Source organism: Pleurodeles waltl, chromosome 10 (genome assembly GCF_031143425.1).
Source record: "Pleurodeles waltl isolate 20211129_DDA chromosome 10, aPleWal1.hap1.20221129, whole genome shotgun sequence".
NCBI classification, from domain to species: Eukaryota; Metazoa; Chordata; class Amphibia; order Caudata; family Salamandridae; genus Pleurodeles; species Pleurodeles waltl.
The window spans coordinates 604,719,590-604,736,435 of NC_090449.1; positions in this window are offsets into that span (position 1 = coordinate 604,719,590).

A 16,846-nucleotide genomic window follows, 5' to 3' on the forward strand; every position below is an offset into this window, starting at 1 on the left:
TCTGGCGGAGGAGCAGGGGCACTGGCGACTGAGGGAGCTGCATCCTACATGACCAAGGAGTCCACTGACGCTGAGAGGACCAGTGGGATGGAGGAAGAGGTGAGCACCACGGGGGGGACAGGAGGTGACAACACTGACTCTGATTCCTCCTCTGATGGAAGCTCCCTGGTGGTGGAGAACACCTCTGGAACCACCCCAGCTACAGGTACAGCCGTCACTTTCTGTACCAGCACTGCCTTCCCAGTAGCCCCCCACCAAGTTGGCCATGTCTGCTCACCTAGGAGGGTGGGCATCTCCTTTGCCCTAGGCACCTCAGGCTCTGCCCCAGTGAGCCCTGCTGCCCTCAGTGAGGAAGCTATTGACCTCCTGAGATCCATCTCTGTAGGGGAGTCAACCATTGTGAATGCCATCCAGGGGTTGGCATCCTAAATGCAGCAATGCAATACCTGTAGGGCATCCACGATGGGTTGGCGGCCCTACAGAGATAATTTCAGGCTCTGGCCTCCTCTCTGATGTCAGCTAGTGTCCCTTTTCCTACCATCCCCCCTCCAACTACCACTTCCCTGTCCCAGTCTTCTCAACCCCAACCCATCCCATGCACACATACAGACAAGCATGCACACAAAACATCTCACAAAAGTGACACGGACAAACACAAGCAGCACACTTCAGGCCACAACCACCCACACAGACAACAGACAGTTGCACACGCTACAACATCCACTGCCTCCACTGTCTCCCTCTTCTAAGAGACACATATATAGGAACCACTCATACACCCAACAGCCAACAACCTCACACACGCACACTGTCAATGCACCTGCACCCAAGTCCAGCAGACGTACACCTCCTACAACCACTCCCTCTACCCCCACTCCCATCCTCCCACATCCTGGCCCAACGTCCCTAAAAAAGCTTATCCTTGCCCAACTTGACCTCTTCCCTCCCCCTACACCCCCCATCCTGCCCGTAAGAGCAGGGTCCCAACGACCCAGCCCAGCACCTCAGCCAAACAGTCTGCCTCTGCTCCCACCAAAAAATCAGCTGCTGGCACAAAGGGGCCCCTGAGTGTGACAGCAGCCGCTCCTAGTAAGAGCACACCTACCCCTCAGAAAGGGGAGACTAAAGTGGCAAAACCCAAGGGACAGAGGATGGGGACAGTGGAGGCACATCCTAGTCCTGGAGGCAAGGACACAAGTCACATGCCAAGGGGGGCCATCACAAGAGGGGACACATGGATCCCCCTCCACCACCAAAGAGAGCCAAGGATCCCCCTCCACCACCAAAGAAAGCCAAGGTTCCCCCTACACCACCAAAGAAAGCCAAGGTTCCCCCTCCACCACTAAAGAAAGGCAAGGGGCCCCCTCCACCAGCAAAGGCCAAGGAGCCCTCTCCTCTAGCAGAGGCAGCCAATGAGCCCCCTCCACCAGCAGTGGGCAAGGAGCCCTCTCCTCCAGCAGAGGCAGCCAAGGAGCTGCCTCGAACAGCATAGGGCAAGAAGCTTCCTCTACCAGAAGAGGGCAAGGAGCCCCCTCCTACAGCAGAGGCAGCCAAGGAGCCCCCACCACCAGCAGTGGGCAAGGAACCCTCTTCTCCAGCAGAGGCAGCCAAGGAGTCCCCTCCACCAGCAGAGGGCAAGGAGTCCTCTTCTTCATCAGTGGCAGCCAAGGAGCACCCTCCACCAGAAGAGAGCAAGGAGACCCTTCCACCAGCAGAGCGCATGTAGGCCACCCTCCAGGGACTGTTGAGCAAGGATCCCCTTTCCAGATCCAGCGGGCATGTTATCCACTTCAGAGACTGTGGCTTTTCACTCCCCTCCAGAGACAATTGGGCAAGGAGCCCCCTCTAGAACCAGTGGGCATGTTACCCACTTCAGAGACTGTAGCCTTTCACTCCCCACCAGAGACAATTGGGCAAGTCCCCTCTAGAACCAGTGGGCATGTTACCCACTTCAGCTGAGGTCCCCCCGACACCACCCCTTCCCCCTAAGGTGCCTGCCCATTTCCAACATGGTGCCCCTGAACAGTGGAGTCCGGGTAATGTCAGAAGTCAAGTTGGGCCTTGGACTGTGCCCTGTGGCCATGTGGGCCTTTTGTACTTTGTACTGGCCATTTGCCCAATCTCGACATTGATGCCTGCATCTACATTTTATTTTACATTATGGTGGCTGCTGGCAGCAAATTACAGTGTTCGTACATTCTAATTGTTGTCCTTGCATTAATTTAACGTGGGTCCTATGACATTCGTTTTACTCTCAGCTGGTTCTGTGTATGGTGTGTGTGTGAATGGTGTATGTGTTACTCACCTTTTCCTCCCTTCCTTCCTTGTGTGCTAGGCGGCTGTACTCACCGTTGTTGTCTTCGTCAGCGTTGGTGCTCCAGGATGACAGGGGCATGGTAGAGCATCGGGAAAACTTGGAGTTCGGGTATCATGGCGGCTGCGGAAAACTCTGTGTCCCTGATGGTGAGTCTTTTGTTTTCTGTGAAGTGTTTCCGCCAGGCTTTTGATGGCGTTGGTTCAGCCCCGGAATTCCTGGCGGTTCACTATGTCATAATATGGTGGGCGGTACCTTGACTTCCGCCTGGCTGTTGATGGCTACCGCTGTGGTCAGTGGTGTTTACTGTCTGGCGGTTGGTGTGGTACATTGGCTGTCTATGAGAGGTATCACCGTCATGGTCATAATTTGGCATTAATTGCCACCAGCCTGTTGGCGGTATTACCGCCACTTTAACAGTCACCGCCAATGTCATAATGACCACCTATATGTCACATTACTGTCCTTTCCTAGCACTGGCTCATTTTTGTCTGCCTAGGGCCATCTCAGGCACCATGGTGAAAGACTGCCTGCGTTTTAGGAAGGATTGTTTTTGTGCAAGAATTGATGCCTTCCTGCACAAAAACAATACTCAGAGGTAATTTCCTCTTTCTATGGGTTCTGCAGAACGCAGCACATGTAGAAAGAGTTAAAACAAGGAAAAATAAACATATTTCACCTCATCACCTTTACCCCGGGGAAGCATAGGATTTTGATGCATTCACAGGTCTATCACTAATAGCAAAACTGAGAATGTGCCAAAATACAAAGTTAGATGTGTGGGAACACCCAAGCTCGACCCATGTAGCGCCCTCCCCTAGGGCAGAGTAACACAAGGAAGCAATTTTTGCAGCCTTGCATTACTTCATATTTATCAAGCCAAGCGGGGCCATGCTAAGGTGGTGTTGCATGGCTTAATAAATCTCACATAGGTTTTGCGTTGCCTGTGCACCCCCTTGCCTGGCACAGGGGCAACGCAAAATCGTAATAAATCTGCCCATTTTGTTTTGCTTGTATTTTTTAATACTAAGCTATTTGTGGGGCTTCACACCATTTATCATGCACCATGTGCCAAGAAAAACGAGCGCTTTACAAAGGCTACACTAAACTATAAAAATAAGTAAAGGGCTATGCATCACCAAGAGCAAGGCTGCAGGTATAGTTTTTGCATGGAAGCCCTGTATCACATAAACCGCATTGACGACATTCTTTGCATTGAAGAGCTAAGTAAGAAGTGCTTTAAATGGGCTGGTACTCTCCAGTACTGAGTACCTGCACTTCTTCAATTTGGAAGGGATAGTACCTGCACTTCTCAGCACTGCTGCAATACATTTAATGAGAGAGTACCGGCACTTCTGAACAGCAAACGGGTACTCATTAACTAGAGTACCTGCACTTCTATATTTACATTTACAGCACTGCAAGTAAGCAATGTAATGCACCTGTATGAGTTAAGTGCATAAAAAGGGTGATCTGGTCGTGCAATTAAGGTCATTGAAATAACGTATTAGATCATGGATGTGGAATTGGAAACACATGGCTTTCTCTAATGACGTCTTTTGATACCCTTCCATATTTACATATACAGCTCAATACGAGTTTATGTGACCTAACCATTTAGGGATTATAACAGATTAACACTAAAAACACCTTTTCTTCTTTATCACCAATTAAAAAAACGTACTAAGAGCCGTGACGCCTAATTAATACCGCACACTCGAGCTGCAGCTACGAAACCACTGGTTGTTTCTTCAATTTTTTGAAAATCTTTTGAGTTGAGCAAAAGCAAAATATAGAGATCATGCCGATTTCAGCCAGCAGGGGGCGCTTTGTAATTATACTCACTGTGCCGTGTAAATGCACTGTAAATAAGAGCTATTCAGTGCCGCCTCCTTAGCAAATATTCGCTTCTATAGAATCAGTGCCACATTAGCGTCCACAATGAAATCACTCCGCACATTCTTTGAAAAGCATCCAGCTGTTGCCAACTCTTTGCATCAATAAGATGCTTGAAAGCGTGGCAAAATGACTGCAGCTTCCACAGAATTGTTTAATATATATTAACTTCACAATGCAATATTAGTTTGTAATTTGTAAGCAATGGAAAAATAAAATCAGGACTCTTCCATCTCTTTCTGCTAGCCAATGTGTGCATATAATTCTCTTCACAGAATGCTTATACAACATCCCATAAGAAATCAACAGTGTATGCTACAGCGTGTTGATAGATACCTCCAGGCAAAAAAAATGCCTTGCTTCAAAAATAGTGAAACCAGTTTGAACTATATGAGTCACACTTTCTGATGTCCTTTAGCTCCTGTCCTTTTGCACCCTCCCCACGCTATGCATTCCACACAAATCACAAGTCTTGCTTCCCGAGCAGTGGAATTTACTGCATTGTCGGCGAGAGTAGAAAGTGAAGTTATCAGTGGCATTTTCTTAATCTTTCTAGATTTAATATGAACACATCGAGACATCAGCCAATCCCCTTTGCACTACTGAAGTGTCCCACAGGTTTATTTTCATGGAGTGTGGATCACTGCACGGGTTAGATGGAGACCACAAAGGTGCTCCACAAGATACTACAAAGACATAGTTGGATCATCTATTTTAAGTGTCTGACAGCCTCTCAGGAGCACGGTTCTGTCCTGGCTGCAAAGTGTGTAGCAAAATGTTCCGTGACATTAGCTATAACTATAACAGAAGCGCACAACATATTTTGCTATATTAAAACATTCATGAATATATACAGTCTATATATATGCACAACATGCACGGGTTTGTCTAAACATGTCACTATTATTACATGCATGTACATATGAATGCAGATGAATAAAGATTTTTTTCTTGTGCATCCATATTAATAGGTATAATGCTTAATAGTATGTCTGTTATATATAGAAAACATCCTTTCCCCTATAGTGTTTTCCATACATGCCTTTCTATGTCGTTGTTTTGTCTGCCTAGCGAAGTTCTCAACACTTTGCACGGAGGTGCGCAAGTTACGTTAAGTTTTGGATGCTATGCAAATTATAACTCTAAGTTAATACTATAACTTTGGCATTTCCAATGTTTGTGTAGTTTAAGTTCGTTTTGTATACAAATAAATAAAAGTAAATAATCCTAACTATAATTTATCATCAACATTTGTTTTTTTTCTTTGAGTCCCCCATGTTTTTTTTATGATTCTAATCACATACTGTTCTATGTTCTGGTTTTGAATCATTCATATGGAAAAGATTTTAGCACTCCAATCGTATTGTGAAACTTTTGCGCTAATTTGTTGTTGAGTTGCCTTGAGTGGTGCGGCATGGCTTACAGTGGTGTGTAGTGGTGCACAGTGGAGTGCAGTAGAATGGACTAGAGTGGTGTAGAGTGCAGTGAAGTACACTGGCACATGGTCGAGTAGAATGGTGTAGAGTTCAGTGTCATAGAATAGAGTGGTGTACTGTGTAGTGGTGTTGAGTAGAGTGGAGCAGAGTGAAGTGGGCTAGAGTGAAGTGAGGTAGAATGAAGTAAGGTGGAGTACAGTGTCGTAGAATAGAGTGACTTACTTTAGAGTGGTATTATGTGGAGTGGAGCAGGGTAGAGTAGCATAGAGTGGCACTGTGTGGAGTGGAATGGACTGGAGTGGCATGGATTAGAGCAGAGTGGAGTGGCATAGAGTGGTGTGTAGTTGAATGGAGTAGCATACAGTACAATGTATTGGCGTACAGTACAATAAAGTGGAGAGGCATACAGTCCAGTGGCATGGAGTGCAGTGGTGTACAGCATAGTAGAGTGCAGTGGTGCAATGTAGAGTACAGGGGACGTACAGTAGAGTGCAATGATGTAGAGTTCAGTGACATAGAGTGTAGTGGTGTAGAGTGAACTAAAGCAGAGTAGACTGTTGCAGAATGTTGTGACACTGAGTGCTGTGATGTAAAGTGCAGTGGCATGGAGTACAGTGGTGCAGAGCAGAGTAGCCACTAGTGCAGTGGCATAGAGTACAGTTGTGTACAGTACAATGGTGAAGATTATAGTGCAGTGGTGCAGAGTGATGCAGAGTGTAGTGGCATAGAGTGCAGAGGTGTAGAGGAGAATGGCGGTGAGCTGAAAAGTGTTTGTAACAAGGACCTCTGCTTATAATAATTTGAAGGCGGTGGATAAATTGTAAATGAAAGTTATAACTATAGTTTTAGAATTTTTAAGTTTATGTAGTTTTAACTTGGTTTGTATAGGGAATAAGTTTACCTAACTATGTCTAAGTTTTAACCTTTGATTTTTTTACTGTATTTAAATTTTTTAAAACATTTTTAATAAAAATGTGTTCTAAATCCTAGAATCCAGTGTCGCTAGTGAAGGGTTGTTATATGGAGTGTCATACAGCACAGTGAAGGGGAGAGTTGGAGATTGGAATTGAGTGAAGTCAAGTAGAGTGTATGAACGTATTGTACAGTGTAGAAAAGTGATATATAATGTAGTGGCATAGTGTCTTATATAGTGGAGTCAAGTATCGTTGGCTGGAGCAGGGAGTTGTAAAGTGGAATGATGTGTCAAACAGTACAGTAGGGTGTTGTAGAGTGAAGTAGGGTGAAAAAGAGTGTCATAGAGTGGAGTATCATCAAATGGAGTGTCATAGAGTACAGTAAAGAAGAGTGTATAATAGCGTAGAGTTGAAGGGCGTATATTGGAGTGGTGTACAGTGGAGTGGGATAGAGTGAAACAGTATATAGTAGAGTGGCAGCCAATAAACTAGCATAGGATAATGTGGCATAGAGCGGAGTGTTGTACACTGGAGTGGCATACTGCGGAGAAGCATATAGTTAAGTGGGATATAGTAGAATAGCATAGAAGGGAATGGTGTACAGTAAATGGCATACACAGGAATAGCGTGCAGTGCAGTGATGTACAATGAAGTGCTATAGACTGGAGTAGTGTACATTGGAATGGGGTACAGTTTGATAGCATACAGTGGAGTGGCATCCAATGGAATAGTGTAGAATGGAGTGGGGTAGAGTGGAGTGGCATACACTGGAGTGGCATAGAATGGAATATCATACAGTGGAATAGCATAGATTGGTGTGGCATACACTGGAATGGCAGAGTGGAATAGCATATACTGGAGTCGCATATTGCGGAGTGGTATACAGTGGAGTGGCATACACTGAAGGGGCATAGAGTTGAACTGCATACAGTGTAATGGCATGGAGTGGAGTGGCATAGAGCAGAGTGTTGTACAGTGGAGTTGCACAGAGCGTTATAGTAGAGTAGCGTACAGTGGAGTGTTGTAGACTGGAGTGGCATATAGAACAATAGAGTAGAGTGAAGTGTCATACAGTAAAATAGTTTAGAGTAGAATAGAGTATAGTGGAGTACCGTCCATTGGAGTGGCATACAATGGAGTGACATAGACTCAAGTGTCCTAGAGTGGAGGTGCCTACAGTGTAAGATCGTAGGGTGTAGTGGCATACAGTGGCATTGCATACAATGTAATAGCGTGCAGCGGAGTGGCATAGAGTGAAGTCTCATACAATGGAGAGGCGTGGAGTAGAGTAGAATAGCGTGTAGTGGAGTGGTTACAGTGGCGTGGCACATAGATATCGGTGAAATATAGTAGCAATGTATATTATGGTGTGCAGGGTAACGTAAAACAGCAAATTGCACTGCCTTGCATTTCTCCAGATTTACCAATCAATGCAGGGTCACTCATGGTGGAATTGCAATGCTTTTAAAGTCTTACTTAAGTATTGCCTTGTCCATGTGACACAGTGTGTGATGCAAGGGTACCTCAATCCAATAAGACAGCTAGGCCTTAGTTATATTTTGGACATGTTTATACCATGATAACTTTGTAGTATACTGCGGTACTTGGTGAAGATAAGTCAGCATATATTTGGGTAATGGTTGTTTCTAGAGAATGAAAAGTCAGCCATATTGTTTTTACTACTTTTTGGCTGTGTTCAGTTTTAAGGCCTTAGATATAGGTAAGTAGAAGTTCCCTTCCTATTACCACGTTGTTGAAGTGGTAATAGGTAGTGACAGGTATTTTTTTATATATTTTTAAATAGGTTTAGGGCCATGTTTGGTAGTAGTTTCACAGGTGAAATTCCACAAAAGTACAGCAGTGACATATATCACTAAGTTTAAATGCCTTGCACTGTAAAGAATTATATCCTACTTAAATGCAGTACTCAAAAGCATAATCTCTGCACCATAATGTACAAGCCTGCCAAACTTCATGTAAATTGATTCAGCCTTTTTTGCGCTACGTCAAATACAATAGTCTGTGGAAAATGCATTGGTGGAAAAGGAGTATTGGAATCCCTTTTTATCTTTGTACCCCCTTAACGAGTCACCACAAAAATGTACATCATCTACAAATGTAGAAAATGCTATAGCTCTGGAAACTTCTGTGGTGATTCATTCAACCGGTGGAAAGTTATTAGGGAGCTAATATCCAAGGAATTCCTATCATTGGGAATACTAACTATGCAGACTGGCAATCAGATTTAATGTGATTTCTTTCTTGTTATCTTTGTTATGCATTTGCTTATTGGTTTACATAAATATGTGAACATAAATGTGTCTTTTAGTTACTTATGTAATAATTGTGAAACTTTACATATGTAGTCTAGTTTTTTTGGGCTTCCTTGCAACTTTTAGTAGGATTGTGCTACATATGAAGGCTAAAGTGAATGAAAGGCAATCATTGTTATTGTTCTAAAATTTGAGAATATTATTCTTGTCTAGTGGCCAATTATCATGTCCTTCAACTATTAGTTTAAGTGGCTCACTAGTGGGGCAACTTGTCTCCTTGTTACAGAAGGGTGCATGAGTGGAAAGGTATTAGGGAGATAAGAAATAAGAAATATTTTTTTTGTTTGGTTTGTCAGGCCAGTTTTATTTTGTGATTGAGGAAGCATGCAAAGAAAACATATGTAGATTAAAATCTATTCTATTTGTCGTAAATTTGTTTGTAAGTTTCGATTAGCATCTGACCATAAATGGGTCTTTCAGTTATTCCTACAGTAAATTTGAAACTAGATATCAGATACCATTAAGTTGTTGGTCTTTATAACTTCATAACTACTTTATAACATCATTTGCAATAGCAAAACAAATCATCTATGTAGTCTATTGTACATTGCTATGAAATTTATTTACAAGCTGTTCAGTTGTTTTGCCTCTACGTGAAATACACAAGTCTTTGTCAAATGTATTGGCTTTCAAGTGTGTTTTGTGACCCACCATTTTTTTGCACCCCTTTCAACAAATGTCACAAACAAAACCTTCAATCCACTGACAATGTAACTGTGCAACAGGTCTGCAAAGGTTTGTGGAGATTCATCAAAAGGGTGAAAAGTTATTAAGGGACAAACATCCAAGAAATACCTATTTTTCGTAAATTCAACTATCACTACAGAGTGGCAATACCTTTCTGGTTCAAAGCGCTGCAATAATTATGCAAAAAAAGAAAGCAGGGAACTCTGGGTAGTTCGGAACTTTACGGGAGGATAATTTTCTGTATACCCATACAACACCAGAGACACTCTGAATCTGCTCACCTCAAATGTCTGTTTTACGATTAGCACAGTGCCACCCATACCGAGCTAGAAAAGGACAGCGTTTTTTGTCATTTCTACAGCAAAGCTGTTAAGCATAGAATTAGTTAGTGCCATCCATGCTGAGCTGTAAACTTACACAAGCCTTTCACCACTTCTGGCACAATATTACAGCTTTAGATTGGTAAAATACCATCCAAGGTAACCTGGAATGGATAAAAGCAACCCCTGATGTGTTTCGCTGTCATTACCGCTGTTCAGAGAGGTTTTGCTTTGTTCAGACCCAAGGGAGCAGGCCGTATAAGTCAAAACAATACCCTTGCCAGCTGAGGGTCATCATTGATGTCATTTGAGATGTCATAGAACGTGTAATGAATGATGTGATATGTGAGGTCATAAGGGTGAACAGTGGGGCCACAAGTTACAGTAGCTCCGCTGGTGAAGTCCTGTTTTTTTTAGTTCAAAATGTTGTCACTGACATATTCATCTACTGAAGCACAGATTTTTCATCAGAAATTTTACTGCAAATATTACATTGATATTATCAATTAAGTTATCAAAGATGTCATGAGCCTGACTATAACGTCTCTGTAACCTTTGGGTTTTTTCTAGTGAATTTCTATGTTTTTAACTCTATTTCCTAACTGTAACGTCCCTGTAACCTTTCTATTTTTCAGTAAAATTCTAAGGTTCTTTTAACGTAAAATAATTTTAATAGCTACACTTTAATCCAACCACCGCTGTGCATTGCCTTAGGCTGTGCGCAGTGGTGGTAGTTTGCAGGGCCTCGCCTGCAGCCAGACACTGTGGCCAATCCCCGTAACTACCCAATCCTGAGAGAGAGAGGAGAGAGATTACGAGAGAGATAGATTTAGGCTTTGATGAATGATATACCTAGAATGAGCTATTTCTGGACAAATTCAAAAGAAAATGTTTTTGTCAATTAAAAAGAGAGAGATCACCTTTCAATATGTAACTTAAATATTTATAGTTAAAAAGAAACTAAAGCAGGAAAATGACCACAGACTCATCTAGACTAGGACCCTTAACCTTTAGTGTGCATGGCAGGGACCTTAACCACTAGGCCAGACGTGACTTCTTACTGAACAGCCTCCAGACTTAGCTATGACATTCAACTCACAGATTTTGAGGGGAAAAGACTTCAGTGTTCTATCACTAGGAATGTTTAACAGTGAAAAAACTAGAAAATAAACAGACCCAATGCCAAGTGATACTAGGATTTGAACCTTCAGCCTACTGAGTGACAGCACGAGACCTTGACCATTAGGCCAGAAATGACTCTGTTCTGCCCTCCCTCCAAATCTAACTATAACATTTGTACCAAACATCTTGCTAGTCTGACTCTTTGAAGTAGTTGCAGGGAGAGACCATTGCAATCTCTCTCTCTTCCATCCCATTATGGGATAGAAGAGAGAGAGAGAGAGAGAGAGAGAGAGAGAGAGAGCGACAGGACCGCGGGGAGCCTCAAGGGCCCCGCAGTCCTAGCCGGCTCCACACATCCTTCAGGAGCTAGCATTGTTCCCACAAGCAGGGGGCTGCTTTGAGGGGACAATGTTTTCATCTGTTTCCCTGCACACATATTTGTGTGCAGGGAAACAGATGAAAACTTTGCATTCTGCAAGTGAGAGCTGTTTCCCAGCTCTCACTTGCAGAAAGTGAAGTGATTGCTCTGACTTGGTGGGAGTTGTCAAAGCTCTTGACAAGTAAGAGCAAACAGCTATGTTCCAGGGGTGGGCACCCCAGGACATAGCAGGAGCAGGCCCTGGGGATGGTGGTCCCCAGGGCCATCTTTGACTCCTCGAGAGGGGACCCCATGGCCCCCACCAATGATTCAATTAGCCCCCTGGAGGTGTTGGTCCCTGGAAATAGGGATCTGAAATGGACACCCTATTTTATTTACATTTAGGGTGATGTTCATGCTCTCAGGTAACAGAAAATACAAAGGTTTTGTAAAATTCAATGAAAATGGCAGGTTTGGTAACACTGCTGCCTTAAACAGTGTTTAAATGCTCCAGGAAGTGATTTAAACATAATTCGGAGTTATTTTGAATACAAGGGGAAAAATCATATTTGTGATGAAAATCGATGGCCAGCGGAGCTACGAAATGCCTCAGGATGGTCAAAAATGGTTGTTTTCATTTGTTCCATTGTATGAATATTTCTTACTTGTTGATGGGGATCATCACTTTTGAAGTTTAAATAAGCATGTTTAGAGTCATATTAATGCCCTCAAGGGGCAGGAAATGCAAAGGTTTGAGGTTTTGTAAAGGTCAATGAAAATGGCCCATTTGGTAACACAGAGGCCTTAAACTGTGTTAAAACGCTGCGGAAAGTGATTTAAACATCATTTGAAGTAATTTTGAATACACATGAAAAAGTCAGATTTGTGATGAAAATCAATGGCTTGCCGAGCAGCGAAATGCCTGAGGAAGGTCAAAAATAGAATTTTTCTAATTGTTGCATTGTTTTAATATTTCTGACTTCTTGATGTTCAACGTCACTTATAAAGTTTAAATAAGCTTTGGTGGTGGTCCCTGGGGACACGGTGGGGCTGCGCAGCCTCCACTGCATTCATTTGAAGAAAACAGGGATGTGGGAGGGGGCTGTGTGGCACCCCGCATTCATTTTGGATAAAACCCTGAGGAGTTGGTGGTCCCGAGGATGCAGAGGACTGCACGGTCTCCCACATGTTGTTAAAGATTAGCCCCAGAGAGGTGGTGGCCCCCGGGACTGGAGTGGGGCCATGCTGCCCCCTGCATTCATTATGAATAAAGCCCTGGTGAGGTGGTGGTCCCGGGGCCATAAAAATGCCCTACGAAGGGGGGGCCATGACCCCTTCCTTCATTTTAAACATGCCCCTGGGGGGCCCGGGAGCCCGCGCTTGTTTTATTTTTTTTACATTTGCTGCAAATTCATGGATTTGCCACTAATTCGGGGCAAATTATTTTTTTAAGTCTTTTTTTTTACCGTAGGGGGTTCGTCTGACCCAGCACCAGAGCTAAGGGTCCAGGGTGTCCCTACCCCTGAACCTTTTCTTTTTTAATACCAAGGTTGCTGCCAACACTTCCTAGTTTGAAGCATTGGCAGCCAATCAGAGCTCTATAGCTCAATGCACGAGCTGTTTTTATTTGCAAAGTCGTCAGGAATGATCCGCAGCCCTAGATATAGAAATGTATTTTCACGTTAATATCTCAAAAACTGCTGAATGGACTTACACTAAATTACCAAAAGCACAATCTGCATACAGCTAGCTTTCTGCCAAATTTGGTGAAATTCTGTCCAGCAGTTTTGGCTGTAGTCTTGTTCAAAGTTCCTATGGGAATTAAATTGGGAAATGCAACTCTTTTTCTCAGCCCCCACTAAATGGATCACCCCCAAACTTTGGATGTGCAACAAGAATCACTGGCACACTTCTTTTTAGACAATTGCGTGAAGATTTGTCAAACGGTGCCAAAGATATAGGCAAATCAAATAACGTTTTTTCTTTGGAAACATGGCCCTAACTATAACTACCTAGTGACGACTGCCACTAGATAATATATACATATAACTACCTAGTGACGACTGCCACTAGATAATATTTACATATTTATACATATTTAGAAGTGTAGATATGTCTATATACATGTGTTTATTAATTTCAGCTATATGTTAAAAAAAAAAAAACTAACCATAACAAATTTAGATTTCCTTCAACCTTTGTCCTCTGTCTCGGAATCATCCCAAACCTTCATGACTACTATGAACTCCCAAACATCCTTTTCAAACTTGCTCCTCCTTTTTAACCAATTCATCCAGGTTACCAGTTGTTCTGATGTGTAACTAAGCATCCGACTCTAATTTTTGTTCAGAAATATGTCTATGTGTGAATTTATCCATGCATGGTGCTTTGCACCTACCAGCATTAGAAAGCTGAACAATTGAAAAGGGTATAATACAATTTGGGAGAGATGGGTCAGATGTAGTAATGCAGGAGGATGGATGGTGTAAGGATACGCGGCCAGAAGAAGGTGGAGGAGCAGGGTCGCTGCACTCGCTTTAGGGTGAGAGAAGCAGGCCTGCCAACTCACACGGTGCCACTGTGAGACACACGATATTGACTCCCCTTACATGGTCTCCCTGTGAGGAGCCAGTATCACTTGGTGACAGGATAAACAAGCTGAAAACAGTGGTTTTCAGTTCGTTTTCGAAGGCTCTTAACTGCCGATGTCCATTAATGGATGTGAAAACACCCCAGGGCATCGGCAGCAGCTCTAGCAAGCTTATTTTATTTTTTGTAGGAGGGGGTTTGGGGCCTGGGTGGGGGGCAAAAGTGCCTCTTATGTGCTTCTCGGCACTAGGCCTTACCACCTCCAAAGCCCCGCCCCCACCCTACACTGTGAGGTTTTTGGTGAAGTTTGTAAGTTTGGAGAAGGTGATCTGACACAAAGTGGCGGGGAAAGGGTGAGTTATATTCAGTGAGGCTTGTTTTATGATCGTTATCACAGTTTAATGCTCGTGGTGATCGGAATTATAAATTCGTTGGCGACGCTGTGGGCAGAGCACACATTTCCTGCTACTTCACAGTGTTGTGAGTTACTTCCCTCAACTTCGCAACAAGCAGACGATTTATTGCTCAAAAGAATATTTGCTGACCTGAGTATTTTGCAGGTGTCCATAAAAAATCACTGGATTGATTTTCACCTGTTTTATTTTTAAAATCAATTAATGTTCAGGGTGTTCAGAGTGTGCAAAGTTTAAGAAACTTTGCATAATTACATTAGTCTATCATTCTCTTCTTCGCGCATCAATGTCGTATGTTCCATATGGAAACCTCCGCAGCATCGCTGTCAAAGATTACACAGCTGAAACTTTGCAATATCTTTAAGTAGTCAAAATAGAAGACGAATGATTATAGTTGCATTCCTACACTGTCTCCCTGTGATTTCAAAGACAAGTCTGCCTGTCAACGTCCGGGAAAAAGACAAGTCTGCCTGTCAGCTTTCGAGAAAAAAAACGAGGCAAGGTAGACAACTCAGGGCAATGCGAGTGGCTGCAGCGGCCCGTCGACGTTTCCTTTGCTTGAGCATAAACAGCATTTAGTAAAAACCTAAATATGACGGAATACCCCTCAGGCGGAATTTCATTTAGGTGGCTTGTCTGTGAGCCCACTGGAGTAGTATTAATTACTTGGAATAGCCGTGGATTATAGACAATGGACATATTGTTTTCTGGCATCCGTGTGGGATCCATAAAAAGAAATCCTGCATTTTTAGGTCTGTCTAAACATCGTATCATTCTTCCTGGCATACTGTTACCATATATATATATATATGAAGATATAGATATATATAGAGTGTGGTTTTTGCTCCACTCAAAGGACTATCACTCTCGCACCTCATGCTGTTGCCTTTATGGCGGGTCATTGCTCCTTCTAGAAGGTGCTGCTATTACACGGCATGAGGAACTGAAGTCATGAGGGATCGGAAAAGTACACTCATTCCTTACACTGTCTGTAACATTAGTTTTTTTTTCTCCTACATGTGTTATGTACATGCATCATTTTCGCTATTTTTCTTTTTCTGAGCATAGTCAAAGTCAATAGGGTAAGCTTTAATATGATGAATAACTTTTGAGCATGCAAAGGGAGTAAATAGCATTTGTGAATGCCTGTGTTTAAACATTTAAACCTGGCACATTAAAGTTGGACTTGTTGGCTTTGCAAATGCTTGTTTGCAATGTCCTCATTAAAGAGAAATATTCACAGTTTTTTATTATTGTTTCAGCTTTAAGACTTTTTATATGACTGTGCTAGCCCCACTTAACTCAGTCTGCTGAAATAAGCAGCCATTTGTTCTTTAAGTTTTCGAGAAGTGTGCAGCCATATTGGTGTGGGACAAAAGGCCTTACTATTCCATCATTCCTCTCTCAGATCATGCATTGCTTTCTCCTAAATGCCTGAGCAGTTCTTTGAATGTACAGGAGGCTTCAGGTGATGAGTACTGGCATTTAGTTCTTTTAAATTGAGTGCACAAGCATTTATCATCCAGTGGTATCTGCTGGGAGGGTAAGTCCCATGGCACTGGAATGCATGCTTTCTTGCCCTGTGTCATTGTTTTCACTTTATCTCTACAGAGCCTGACATTCATATAAGCCCATTTTGAGGCCTTCCTGGTATATGGACCGAGACTCCTGAGTTGCTCTCTTATGTCAGGATGGGCACCCAATTTGCCCCATCTTGGAGAGAAAGTAGCTAACGATTACCCTACTGTGCCAGATCAAGAAAGCAAAATCTAGTTCCCATTGCCATGACCTAGGTAGGGTGGGTAACCATCACTATGACCTGTTAGATGAACGGCAGATGGGTATTCAGAAAAAAGGTATCAGAGTACAGAGTCAGCCGAATCTCCAACGGCAGAACCCTGTAGCTCATTCCCAAGCCATGTGGGGCATTCATCATTTGCTTTCAATGAGGGTCTACATGTGGAAAAGAACATAGCAGGGAGTCCTGTTGGTCTATGAAAGCATGCCTGCTTTAAATAAGCTGTTCCCAGCCCAGCTGCCTGAGGACCTGTGAGACCTATTGTGAGGTCTACACAGACCCTAGATAAGAGGGTGTCCACCTGGAGATGAGGAGGAAAAATACCCCCAAATATACTTGCATGGCCCAGGGACCAAAGTAAAGGTACATGCCAACAGCCCTTGTACTGTGAACTGACCTCACAAATCCAGGTCCTGGACTGGAGAAAGTGAATGGTAACTAAGAGAGACCCACTAGGAGCATGTGACTGCTCAACTGTCTCAAGTTAGAAACTGAGCTTCCCAGTTTTAATTTTGACTACCGGGTCTATGAGCTATTTTCCAGGAACATTAACCCAGTACTCACATGCACCACTGAATCACATTGCCATAGATATTAACATTATAGGGAAATCTAACAATTGGCGTGTAGGTACTACAATAATATTTACTCTCAAATCTCTGGCTA